General features: G+C 38.5%; 1 long non-coding RNA gene across 2 annotated transcripts in view; it reads left to right on the top strand.

Moving 5' to 3' along the window:
• The first annotated feature begins 107 nt into the window (after positions 1 to 107).
• LOC138806224 (uncharacterized) overlaps positions 108 to 13628 on the top strand; it is a 45346-nt gene continuing 31825 nt past the window's right edge. For both annotated transcript variants that reach the window (XR_011365744.1, XR_011365743.1), the window contains exon 1: positions 108 to 263. This is a non-coding gene — a long non-coding RNA (uncharacterized lncRNA). The remainder of the gene's footprint in view (positions 264 to 13628) is intronic.

The raw sequence follows: 13628 nt of genomic DNA on the forward strand, positions 1-13628 counted from the left end.
CTCAGCAGGCCACCGATTGGCTCTCGGGATACGCCCTCCAACACACAGAGCAGCCTGGCAACGCCTGCGCCGGCCGCGGATTGGCCCTCAGGCAGGGGTGTGTGGTATTCTGCCACGCCTCACATACAAAGTGGCCGAGGCAATGGCCAGGGAGACTTCCGATTGGCTCCTGGAGTGTCCCAGCCCAGCCTATTGCTGACTGGATGCTGATTGTCACTATCTTTTGGATTCACAGCCCCTTTGACTGCAACGTAAACCTAAAAGTATGTGCTTGCCTGTGTTAGGGATGTTTTTGGTAGTAAGCATTAGACCTCAAGAGTAGGCTTGTCTTTAGAGAGACTAGGGGAAATTGTCATCCGGACAAACGTATCGGGGCTTGTGCTGGCAGGTGAGATACTTTTCAGTGAGTCTTTCTGCTTGGACACCAGGAGGGTTTGGCCCACTATATCTTCATGGCTTTGGTGCTATTGCAGAGAGTAGTCTTTTATTTTTCTCCTCCATCCACCGTCTCACTCTTGGGAGGTGAAGGTAGGTTGTCACTCGAATTTGGAAAGAGCCACTATCAATTTTCAAACTAGTTATGGTCTCAAATGGAAACAGGCTGTAGCTTAGTTTGAGGGTACAACCCCATCTTGCTTTTCTGGAAAGTATCCCCCTTTTGCTTATTTGATAGATCTCGTGTGTCTACAAACTGCATCTGCATTGTGAGAGACACAATCACATCTGCAGTGCCAGAGACTTTCTGCTTTTCTTAAAAAAATTATTGTCAAGGTGATGTGCAGAGGGGTTACAGTTACATACGTAAGGTAGTGAGTACATTTCTTGTCTAACTTATTACCCCTTCCCTCATTTTTCTCCAACTTTCTATCCCCCAACTCTCCTCCCCCCAAGTTTTACAGTTCATTTCCAACATATTGTAAGTATTGCTGTTGGATAGGTTCCTCCATTGTCTCATCATTTTGTTGTTCCCCTTCCCTATATCAGATAAACATATATACAATATCTGGGTAACAAAATCAAATATAGTGACAACAGGGGATGAACCATAAGGAAAAATACACAAAAGAAAAAAATCACATAGTATATTAAAACAACAACAACAACAAAGAAAAACCTCTTGTTTACATGTCTTGGAGTTCATTTTGCTTAGCATCATCTTATATGGTCATATGTACATAGCTGACTTTCTGCTTTTCTTACAGCATGTGGGAGGCCCTGTTTGAATTAAGACACAAATGTCATAGGTCAACCACCAGCAGAAACCTACATGTTCTACACAGTGCCTCCTTGTTTAGCATTAAAGGGGAATTGTTCACAATCTATGCCATTGTATGGCAAATACTCTTGCCTTCAGATTGAAGGCAGAAAAAAATTTCACCAATCATGAGTAACAACCACCAAATAAAATAGTTCCAATGTTGATGTTTTTGATATCTCTTTGCTGTTGTATTGGCTAGTAGAATGAAGGATTGAATGAAGGATTGGGCTGTTTGCAACCAGAATAAAGAATGATTGGAGAAGGCAGGGACTGTATTACTATAAAGCAAATTGCTCAAGGTCTGTTAATTAACATGAAGTTATAGCCATTAATATACACAAATGTATCAACTAAAGTATGGTATACGAAGTGGAGTATTTCAATGTTGTAATTCTTTTAGATAATGAATTATAGTTTAACAAAATGAATACAAAGAAGCTGGAGTATATACTCTTTGGGGGAAGGTCGAAGGAATGAGGGTAAACAATTAGAAAGATAGGTGAATGCATTTATTAATCCTCAATGTATATATGTGAAAATATAGTTAGATAAATTGAGGGGATAGATGGTGTTGGGAGGGTTGGGGGAGAATCATGGAGAGGTTGACATTGATTAAGATGCCTGTGCTTGCAAACTGACACATTGAATTCAAACTCCCTTGTACAACTACTTAAGGGTAGTTTATTTTATAGCTTATTTTGTTATTCTTTAAATGAGTTACAAGTTAACAAACCAGTTTATGAATGTAATATATCTTGATTGATATCACCTCTTTCAACATTTTGATCCATTCTTCCCTTTCCCTCACTCTTCTTAATTTCGTAGGATATACATAGGATTCTCGACTGCATTTTCCCTTTTTTCACCTAGTTATTTGTCCACCTCTTTCCCCTTGACCCATCCCTTCCCCTTTGAGCACCTGCTTCCTAGTGCTTTATTTTACTGAACTTTGCCTTTGCCTTTCTAAGGAATTACACTATCTCAGTTCTTGCCCTGAATCTACTATATCTCAGTTAATAAATTTGTATATACTTGTTACCACCCAATGTATTTATTTAGAAGTTTATAAGCTAAATTTAGCTTCCATGTGTTCCTTCTGGGTTTACTTAACAAAATTTTTACATGGCTTTCCATTTTTTTTGCAAATAGTACAAAATCATCCTTTCTGATGGATGAATACCATTCTTTCTATTTCCATTGAGCATAATGTACCGTGTTTTCTCGATCCATTTGTTCACTGAGGAGCAACTGGGCTGATTCCATACCTTGGCTTGGTGAATAGTGCTACAATAATATGGTTGTGCTGGTGGTTTACTATATTCTCATTTGAAATCTTTTGGGTAAATGTCCAGGAGTGGAATTTCTGGATCATAGGGCAGGCTCTTCAACACACAGTGCTGGCAAAACTGAATATCCACATGCACAAAATGGAAACTAGATCCTTATATATCACCTTACACCAGCATCAATTCAAAGAGGATGAAAGATGTGAAGCCATGAAACTATAACAGAAAAGAGTAGAAGAAACATTAGGGCACCTGGGCACAGGTAGAAACTTTCTGAGTAAAGATCCAGAAACACAGTGAATCAAAGAAAAGACTTGGCAAACAGGACTGCATCAAACTAAAAAGTGTCTGCATGGCAAAGGACATAGCCAACAAGCTAAAAAGTTAGCCTGCAGAATGGAAGAAGAGTTTTTGCTAGCTACACATTAGACATTGGCCTCATATCCAGAATATACAGAGAACCTAAAAAATTAAGCCCTCAAAACTCAACAACCCAATTAATGAATGGGCTAATAGGCTAAAGAGAGTCTTTTCAGAAGAAAAAATAAAAATGACAAATAAGCAAATAAATACTCAACATCTCAGGCCATAAAGGAAATGGAAATCAAAACAACACTGAGATTCTTCCTCGCTCTAGTTAGAATGGCCATTATCAAGAAAACAAATCATAACAGATGCTAGTGAGGATGCAGCCAAAAGGGAACCCTAAATACACTGTCGGTAGGAATGTAAACTTGTTTAACTCTGGAAAGCAGTGTGGCTGTTCCTCAAAAAACTAAACATGGAAGGATAATATAAAAAATGGAGAAGAAGAAAAAAGAAATGATAGCAATTAGAAAGTTGCAACAGGACTCTGATTAAATGGTATTACTGTTTAAAGCTGAGTAAATAGAATATGGAAAAAAATGAGGACTGAGCATAGTTTAATTTTATGAAACCCTAGTGGGTTTTTGTTAAAATACAGAATTTAATAGTATTGTTAGAGATTGTTGTAGTTTTGTTTCAAAAGACAGGGAGGTGGGATGTTTTTCAGTATGTAATAGAAGAAGCAACACGTTTGTAAGTTGTGCTAGAGTCATCCTATGTGCACTCCTCCTGTGATGTGATATGCTCTGCACACTGAAGAGAAGAGCATGCCCGGGGCAGCTTAGAAGAAAGCCTATTCTAGATATGAGACCCTTGTCCATTGTATGGCTAGTGATTAAATCCCCCAACAACAAATCCTCAAAGAAACAACTGCCCGATACATAAGTGGGCTGAAGACTTACAGAGAAACTTCTCTGAAGAGGAAAGAAGGATGGCCAATAGACACATGAAGAAATGCTCAACCTCCCTAGCCATAAAAGAAATGCAAATCAAGACAGCATTGAGATTCCACCTCACCCCAGTTAAAATGGCTAGAATCAAGAACTCTAATAGCAACAGATGCTGGAGGGGTTGTTGCCAGAAGGGAACCCTACTGCATTGTTTGTGGGAGTGTAAACTTGTACAACCATAAGATTCCACATAGAGCTTCCCTATGACCCAGCAATCCCACTTTTGAGCATTTACCCAGACAATCACAAACAAGGCCATACTACGGCTACCAGCACAACTATGTTTATGGCAGCATTATTTACCATAGCTAAGATATGGAATCAACCCAGATGCCCCTCAGTAGATGAATGGATCAAGAAAATGTGATATATATATATATATATATATATATATATATATATATATATATGAATTCTATGCCTCCATTAGAAAGAATGACATTGCCCTATTTGTTAGGAAAGACTTGGCAAAAATTATATTAAGTGAAGTAAGCCAGGCCCAAAAAACATAGGTCCCATGGTTTCCCTTATTTGCAATAGCTAGTACATGTGTAGGACAAGCAGAAAAGGCCAAAAGCTATGTACATATGACCAGATAAGATGATATTAAGCAAAATGAACCCCAAGATAGGGACATAAATATCTTTTACTTTCTTACTGTTGTTTCTAATGTATTTATAATATACCATGTAATGTTTTTGTTTCTTTGTATGTTCCTCCCCCATGGAATAACCCCTATTTTTACTGTATTTGATGTCAGTGACCTGCATCTTGTAATACACTTCTCTAATTCAGGGAGGGGAAAGGAAAAAACAAAATGCTTAAATAAAGGTACAGGTTGACCCATTGTAACAATGAAATATACAAAACACTATGTTGAAAATGAACTTTACAACTTCTGTGGGGGAGGGGGGCAAGCTGTGGAGATGGGAGTGAAGGGATGGTGGGGGGGAAACAAAGGAGGAGGCAACAATGTGCAATAGGAAATGTACTCATTACCTTGCTCATATAACTGTAACCCCTTTCTACAGCATTTTTACAATAAAAAAGTACTAAAAAAAAGAGAAGAAAGTCTATTTTTGGCACCTGGGGAGCACTATAGGTGAGCTAATCACTTTGTGATTTATCAGGGCCCATCAATGACATTCCCTTTAAGTGGAAAAAGATGATGTATGTCAATATTACAGTTTGTTGGGATTAAATAGGCAAATTTGGTATATCTGGCAAAAACATTCTTAGCCTGTTGGGCAACATTTGTATGGCACCTCCTTTCTTCCTGCCTGATATTCCCATTCTTTCCTCCATACTTGTTTGTTGTTATTGATAATATGAATTGTAAGAGGCTGAAAAGTTGACCTTACTGTGAAGTCTTCAGGCAATTATTTGTCAGGAAATATACAGTATTTACTTGAGGCATGTTTTGTCCAAATATGAGTTATTATTTAGAGCTATTATTATATTCTTGTGAGGTTTTTTTGGTAGGGGGTGGTACTGGAGGTCAAACTCAGGCCCTCCAGCTTGCTAGACAGGTCCTCTACAACTTGAACCAGGCCACTAGCCTTCCTTTCCTTGTTTACTCAATAGAGTTTCACATTTCTGTCTTGGCTAGCCACAGTCAGGCTTCCTGTTTATTTCTCTTCAAGCTTCCTGTTTGTCCCTCTTCTACAGCTTGGACTACAAGTATGCACCACCATACCTGGCCCTCTTGTGAAAAATTTTAAATTGAGTAATTTTAGTCCCTTAGAAATAAGTCATGGGCGTTCTGTAGTTATCAAATCCATTTTTAAGGCAAAACTGAAGCATCTATTTGTAGTTTTTAGTTACTTATGCTGAGTAGACTCAAAATTGCTATCCCCAAGAGCTTTCTCAGAGTAGGAAAGTTAAGTGTGAATGGTTACCTCATATCAAATCAATCAAAAATGGAATAATAGGCAATTGTGCTTAATTTATATTAGACACAAATTTTACTGTGCATAAAATGATCACAGAACTATCCAAAAGCAAGCAACCTGGAGATGTTTGTTTTTGTACCTACAAAAAGTCCATGAGAGTGACTATTGATGCTAGAACATTTCCTTTCATTTTATGTGTAAAATAATCTTCCCTTTGACTCAGTATTCACTGGAATGAGGCCATGATAAATAGTTTGACCTTGACATGATGAAAATGTTTTCCTTAATATGGACCTTTTACAATGAGGGACTTTGGAGGCTGTTTAGGAAATGACATCATGGAACCGATTGCCAAGTACAGTGTATTACAAATCTATTATGAAATTGCTTTGATAAAAGGAAAAGAGAGAAGTCAGCCTTCTACATTATTCAAATTCAGTTTTACTAATTTTATTTTGTAGCAACACTAAAGAAAATTTCTGGGCTGAGGTTAGCCATCATTTTGAGTGGTTGGATAGCCACTGCCATTTCTCCTTTGCTCCAAGGCTGAGTGACAAACTTCTCTATCAGCATGTGAACCCACTAAATGCAGTATGCTTAGGACTTCTGCATATCTTTCACCCCAACCCATCCCCAGTAGCAATTCTTTAAAAAGCTCTTTCAAGATCCCTATCTAAGGAAAGTGAATCCTAGTCATTCTTTGCCTCAGTATTATTTTCTTAAAATTTTTTATTGTAAAGCTACTATACAGAGGGGTTACAGTTACATGAGTAAGGTAATGAGTACTTTTCCTATCGAGTATTGTTATTGTTACCCCTTCCTCTGTTTTTATCCTACCAACCCTTCCCTCCCCACCTTCTCAATTCCTCCCTCCCCACAAGTTATATGTTTTCAACATAGCCTCTTGTATGTCTCACGGTTACAATGGGTCAACCTGTATCCTTGTTTCAGCATTTTGTTATTTTCCTTCCCCTCCCCAACTTACAAAAATGTATATACAAGATGCAGGGCATGGGGCTGGGAAGGTGGCTCAGTGGTAGGGCACTTGCCTTGCATGCATGAGGCCCTGGGTTCGATTCCTCAGCACCACATAAGCAAAAAGAAAAAAAAGTCAGAAGTGGTGCTGTGGCTCAAGTAGTAGAGTGCTAGCCTTGAGCTCGAAGGCTGAGGGACAGCGCCCAGGCCCAGAGTTCAGGCCCCACGACTGGACCCGCCCCCCCCAAAAAAGATGCAGGGCACAGGCATCAATACAGTGACAACAGGGGCTATACTATGGTGGGGGGTGACAAGAACATAAAACAACCACCACAAAGGAAAGAAACCTCTTGTGTCCCTATCTTGGGGTTCATTTCCCTTAGCATCATCTTATATGGTCATATGTACATAGCTTTTTACCTTTTCTTTTGGTCTGGTCAGATTATCCTAGACATATCCTAGTTATTGCAAATAAGGGAAACCATGGGAATCTATGTTTCTTTGAGCATGGCTTACTTCACCTAATATAATTTTTTCCAAGTCTTTCCATTTCCTAAGAAATGGAGTGGTGTCATTCTTCCTGATACAGGCATAGAATTCCGGTGTGTGTGTGTGTGTGTGTATGTGTGTGTATGCACCACATTTTCTTGATCCATTCATCTACTGAGGGGCATCTGTGTTGGTTCCATGTCTTAGCTATGGTAAATAATGCTGTGATAAACATAGTTGTGCTGGTAGCTTTAGTATGGCTTCGTTTGTGATCGTTCGGGTAAATGCCCCAAAGTGGGATTGCTGTATCATATGAGAGTTCTATGTGTAGGAACCTCCACACTGCTTTCCAGAGTGGTTGAACAAGATTACACTCTTACCAACAATATTTTCTTCGTAGTACTTACGTCTACATGGAACAATTTTACTAGCTGTTTCTAACCTATTCCTTTTACTAAACTACAAGTTGTATAAAGGTGTGTGCTTTCTCTACTAATCACTTTATTTCTGTGCATACTTATCTGTCCTTCAGAGGCATGTCTACAAGTCCCTGACTTATGGTCTGTATTAACAGCAAATTGACAAGAGAAGCACTTGATCAGTGATGATCCCTGAGCTCCCCATCCCTGACCCCAGAGCAGGTCAAGAGGGAAACCCCATGATGCATAAGGTAGGGAACTTGCGAGGGACCCAGTACAGTAGGGCTCTTAACAAGAGGTGGGATCTAAAGTAGAAATTTCTTTTTTTTAAATTTTTATTTATTTTTTATTGTGAAAATACTGTACAGAGGGGTTACAATTACATGGGCGAGATAATGAGTACATTGCTTATCAAGCATTGTAGCCTCCTCCTTTGTTTACCTTTCCCATCCTTCCCATTCTCCCCCCACTCCCCACCGAATCCTCCCCCCCACCAAAGTTGTAAAGTTCGTTTTTGACACAATGACTTGTACATCTCATTGTTGCAACGGGTCCACCTGTATCCTTATTTAAATGACTTGTTTTTCCCCTTCCCCTCCACAAATTATACCGACATCAAATATAGTGAAAGCAGGGGGGTAGGGATATACAAAGCAACAAAGAAATCATCTTATAAATGTGTTAGAAACAATCCCATGAAAGAAAAAAAAACATTTGAATACATATCTTAGGGTTCATTTCCCTAACATCAACTTATCTGACCTTTTCTGCTTGACTCAGACATATACTAGATATTGCAAATAAGGGAAACCATGGGACCTATGTTTCTTTGGGCTTGGCTTACTTCACTTAATAGAATTTTTTCCAAGCCTTTCCATTTTCTAACAAATGGGGCAATGTCATTCTTTCTGATGGAGGCATAGAATTCCATTGTGTATATATACCACATTTTCTTGATCCATTCATCTTAAAGTAGAAATTTCTTTAACCTGACATTTTGTCAAAATGATAACTCAGTATTGACTGCTACGGCATTTGGAGACTTTTTCTTTTCCATACTCAACTGCTGAAGGTTTATTAAGAACACAATTCTTTGGGCCTGGCTTACTTCACTTAATAGAATTTTTTCCAAGCCTTTCCATTTTCTAATAAATGGGGCAATGTCATTCTTTCTAATGGAGGCATAGAATTCCATTGTACATATATATGCGACATTTTCTTGATCCATTCATCTACTGAGGGGCATCAGTGTTGGTTCCATATCTTAGCTATGGTAAATAATGCTGCCATAAACATAGTTGCTGGTAGCCTTAGTATGGCCTTGTTTGTGATCGTTTGGGTAAATGCCCAAAAGTGGGATTGCTGGGACATAGGGAAGTTCTATGTGGAGTCTTTTGAGGAACCTCCCCAATGTTTTCCAAAGTGGTTGAACAAATTTACACTCCCACCAGCAATGCAGTAGGGTTCCCTTCTGGCCACATCCCCTCCAGCATCTGTTGTTATTAGAGTTCTTGATCATAGCCATTCTAACTGGGGTGAGGTGGTATCTCAATGTTGTTTTGATTTGCATTTCTATTATGGCTAGGGAGGTTGAGCATTTCTTCATGTGTTTATTGGCCATCCTTCTTTCCTCTTCAGAGAAGTTTCTCTTTAAGTCTTCAGCCCACTTATTTATCGGGCAGTTGTTTCTTTGAGGATTTGTGGTTTAGGGATTTAATTTTTTGAGTTCTAAGTTTATTTTAGATATAAGACCCTTACCCGTTGTATGGCTAGTGAAGATTTCTCCCAATCTGTGGACTTTCTCTGATCTTGCTAGCTATGTCTTTTGCCATGCAGAAGCTCTTCAGCTTCACGCAATCCCATTTGTCCAACCTTTCTTTAATTTGTTGTGTTTCAGGGTCTGAGAAAATTTTGGCTTGTGCCAAGGAGACCTAGGGTTTCTCCTATTCCTTTAGGGTGTCTGCTTTGACTTCGAAGTCTTTGATCCATTTGGAGTTGATTCTATGCCTCTATCAGAAAGAACGACATCTCCCCATTTGTTAGAAAACGGAAAGACTTGGAAAAAATTATATTAAGTGAAGTAAGCCAGGCCCAAAGAAACATAGGTCCTATGGTTTCCCTTATTTGCAATAACTGATAGATGTCTGGGACAAGCAGAAAAGGTCAAAAGGTATGTACATATGACCAGATAAGATAATGTTAAGTGAAATGAACCCCAAGATAGGGACACAAATGGTTTTTTTTCTTTCTTGCTATTGTTTCTAACATATTTATAATGTACCATGTAATTTTTTTGTTTCTTTGTATGTTCCCCCACCACAGTATAACCCCTATTTTCACTGTATTTGATGTCAGTTCCCTGCATCTTGCATATACACTTGTCTAACTTGGGGAGGGGAAGGAAAAAACAAAATGCTTAAATAGGAATACAGGTTGACCCATTGTAACAATGAGATGTACAAGATACTATGGTTGAAAAATGAACTTTACAATTTAAGTGGTGAAGGGATAGGAGGAGAGGGGGAGTGTAGTTGTGGAGGTGGTAGGGAAGGGAGGGTAGGGGAAAAACAAAGGAGGAAGTAACAATACTTGATAGGAAATGGACTCATTACCTTACTCATGTAACTATAACCCCTCTGTATAGTATTTTTACAATAAAAAGTATTTAAAAAAAGAACACAACTCTTGTATTTTATAGGTAATTTATAAAGCATTAACTTAAGACTTGTCCAGTGATAGTGATTATTGCCTTAATGTCAGAAGAAACTAGCTTCTCTGTGCTTGGTAAAGCTCACTAAGAATCCTCATGGAATGCAGTGGGCTAGGTTCCAGGGCCATGAGTTCTCATGGGTGGCTCATGGCAGCTGTGTTGTCTGCTTAATTAGCAGAATGGAGTGCAAGCTAGAAGGGTTGTTGGGGCTCACACTGTGGACACACCTCAACAGGAATGCAAAATTTGTTTCTGCCTCACTGACAGTTGGGCGTTCTCACATACTTTCATTTATACCTAATTCTACAAGCATAGGCTATCAAATGAGGTTGAACTTACATCTATTCTGCTTGATGATCGCTGAAAACAAAACTAAAGTTGATGTCCAAGTACTCCTATGGTCTTTTCATGAGATGCGACTTTATAAAGGCATCAGCAGTTCACTCTTTTGACCAAAGGACATTACAGGTCATATTAGCAAAATGCAAAATTTCATCTTTTCATATTTGCTAAATATTTCAAATTAAGCATAATCAAAATTAGATTGACAATTATTTTAGGTAAAGTTTCCTATATATCTCAGGCTAACCTCAAATCCATGATCCTCCTGCCTTAGTCTCCTGACTGTTGGGATTACAGGATCATAGGCATGTATCACTATATCCACTATGCATGCATATATATATATATATATACATGCATATATATATACATGCATATATATAAATATACATATTTCAGGGTTGCTTATAGAACCCAGTACCTTTGTCTAGGCTAGACAAGCAGGCAAGCAAAGTACCATTGAACTATATCCCAACCCCTTATCTGAAAATTTAAAATGGTTCTATTATTCTTGAACCATTCAATTTCCCCATTATTCCCCTGCCAGACTTTTAGTATGCTGTAGGAAGGACTTTGGCATATTTTTCTTTCAACTATGCTGGTGGGGGAAACTACCTGGCTGTACTTGGCACAGGAACTGCTATGTGGCAGTTCTTTGGTCTTGGATTAAAATTGATGATGTCACCCAAACCACTCAAACATCTTCTTGCTCTGGTATAATCTATAGGGTTAAGGTACTACATTTCTTTTGTAGTACTAGAAACACTAGCGAATCAATAAAAAAATGACTTTACATTCAGAATTTTAGAAAGGATCAGGACATTATTGTTGTTGTATTTGTGGATTTATCTTCAATATGTTTCAAAGAAGACACTTTTTAAAAATGGTATGAGTCATACAATCCTTTTCCATGTGTTGGACTTGTTTCATTCATTTATTCATCCATTAATTAATTCACTGAACAGTAGTTTTAAGTTGGCTGTTATTAGTCATGTGTGTCATGGTAGGAATGGATAACTTATTCCTGGCCCTTACCTGCTGAATGTTGACCTTTATGCTAGAACCTGGCAAAGAGGTGCATATGCATGTATGGGATGTTCTACCTACTGAAGTTTCACAGGGAATTTGATCTTGGGACATGCTACTTCAGGCAATTCTTTCTAAATATGGGAGTAGGTAAGTGCTCTATTTGTTCACTCAGTCAAATAGGATGCTGAGACAGGATGTATGATGTGTTATAGAAGAATGGGATCTCTGGGAAGTAGTGCACTGAGAGTTCAGACCTTAGTGATTCTTCTGTGAGGGTGGGTCAGTATCAGAATGTCACAATTAATCCAAGGGGAGCTGGCCTGGGATGTGAGTGCTTTCAATGTGTACTGTCTCCCCATTGTTCTCTTTCATCCCTTTAATGGCAAATGTAAGGGTCTGAATTTGAGGAAGATAACAGGCAAAAACGGCATACCATGATTTTTACTCATTCAGCCAGTAACTTCCAATTGAGTCTTAAACATGAGTCCAGCATCAGGTGAGACATGGAGATTCTATGTTGCCATAGGCTGATAGGGGAGGGGGTCCTTTCAGGGCATTGTTGCTCAGTGAAAAGATACATGTTGACTAAGAAATTGGAATCATAGATAGCTGCAAGCTGTACAGAGTGCCAAGAGAGGCCAAGGTAATTTTTTTTTACTAGGATGTAATAAAGGATCAAATGACAAGAAGAGAATAGTGAGTGCAATACAACTTTAACCATTCAGTGATTTGCAATAAGGTTGATCTAGCTCTGAACATCTGCCCTGCCATTTGTTAGCCTAGTGATCCTGACAACTCCTGCAGCTCATTCTCCAGGTTTGGCAATGACCAAAGAAACAGCATGGAGTTCATGAGGCAGCTGAGGAGATTGACTGCACTGAGACTTAAAAGCCTTGAGTGCATTGTCTGGTGCCCTGGCGGTGGATGCAATAGCTGCTGGTTAACGGTTATCATTCTTCATGGTAGAAAACAGTACATGGTTTTCCTTTCTCCTAGGTTTCCCTGAGAATAACGTTATGGTCTCCAGGAAAATTCATATAGCAATTCCACAGGCTTTGAGTATGATTCTTTATATGGTCAAAGGGACATTGCAGATATTTTTTAATTTTTTTATCTTTAAATTTTACTTTTATTGTGTTGTAAAGGTGATGGTACAGAGGGGTTACAGTTACATAAGTAAGGTAATGAGTACATTTCTCATCAAACATTTTTAACCCCTTCCTCATTTTTCTTCTACTTTTACTTCCCACTGTCACCTGCCCCTGCAAGTTCATTTCCAATCTAGCATCTTGTGGGTATTGCTTTTGTATTGGTTCACCCATTGTCCCTTGTTTCTCCATTTTGTTATTCTACTTTCCTTACACAAAGCAGGTAAACATATATACAAGATAAAAGTGTACCAGAATCAAATACTACAGGGGATAAACCAAAGGGAGAAAGAAAATAAAAGAAAGAATTTCATACAGTACATTAAAAACAACAACATTATCAACAAAAAACCTCTTGATCTATATCTTGGAGTTCATTCTGATTAGCATCATTTTATATGGTCATATGTACATAGCTATTGAGCAATTGTGATCCTCTTCTAGGGCTGTCCTAGACATGCACTAATGGTTACAAATGAGGGAAACCATGGAACCTATGTTTTTTCAGATTGTTTATACAATCTTTTCCAGGTCTTTCCATTTCCTTATGAGTGGGGCAATGCCATTCTTTCTGATGGAAGCGTAGAACTCCGTTTTGTATATATATCACATTTTCTTGATCCATTCATCTACTGAGAGACATCTGGGTTGGTTCCATATCTTAGTTATGATAAATAATACTGCAGTGAACATAGTATTGCTGGTAGCTTTAGTATGGCCTTGTTTGCAATCATTTGGGTGAATGCCCAGGAATGGGATTGCTG

This window comes from Dipodomys merriami, unplaced genomic scaffold, assembly GCF_024711535.1.
Source record: "Dipodomys merriami isolate MVZ:Mamm:240054 unplaced genomic scaffold, mDipMer1.0.p SCAF_4, whole genome shotgun sequence".
Classification (NCBI taxonomy): Eukaryota; Metazoa; Chordata; class Mammalia; order Rodentia; family Heteromyidae; genus Dipodomys; species Dipodomys merriami.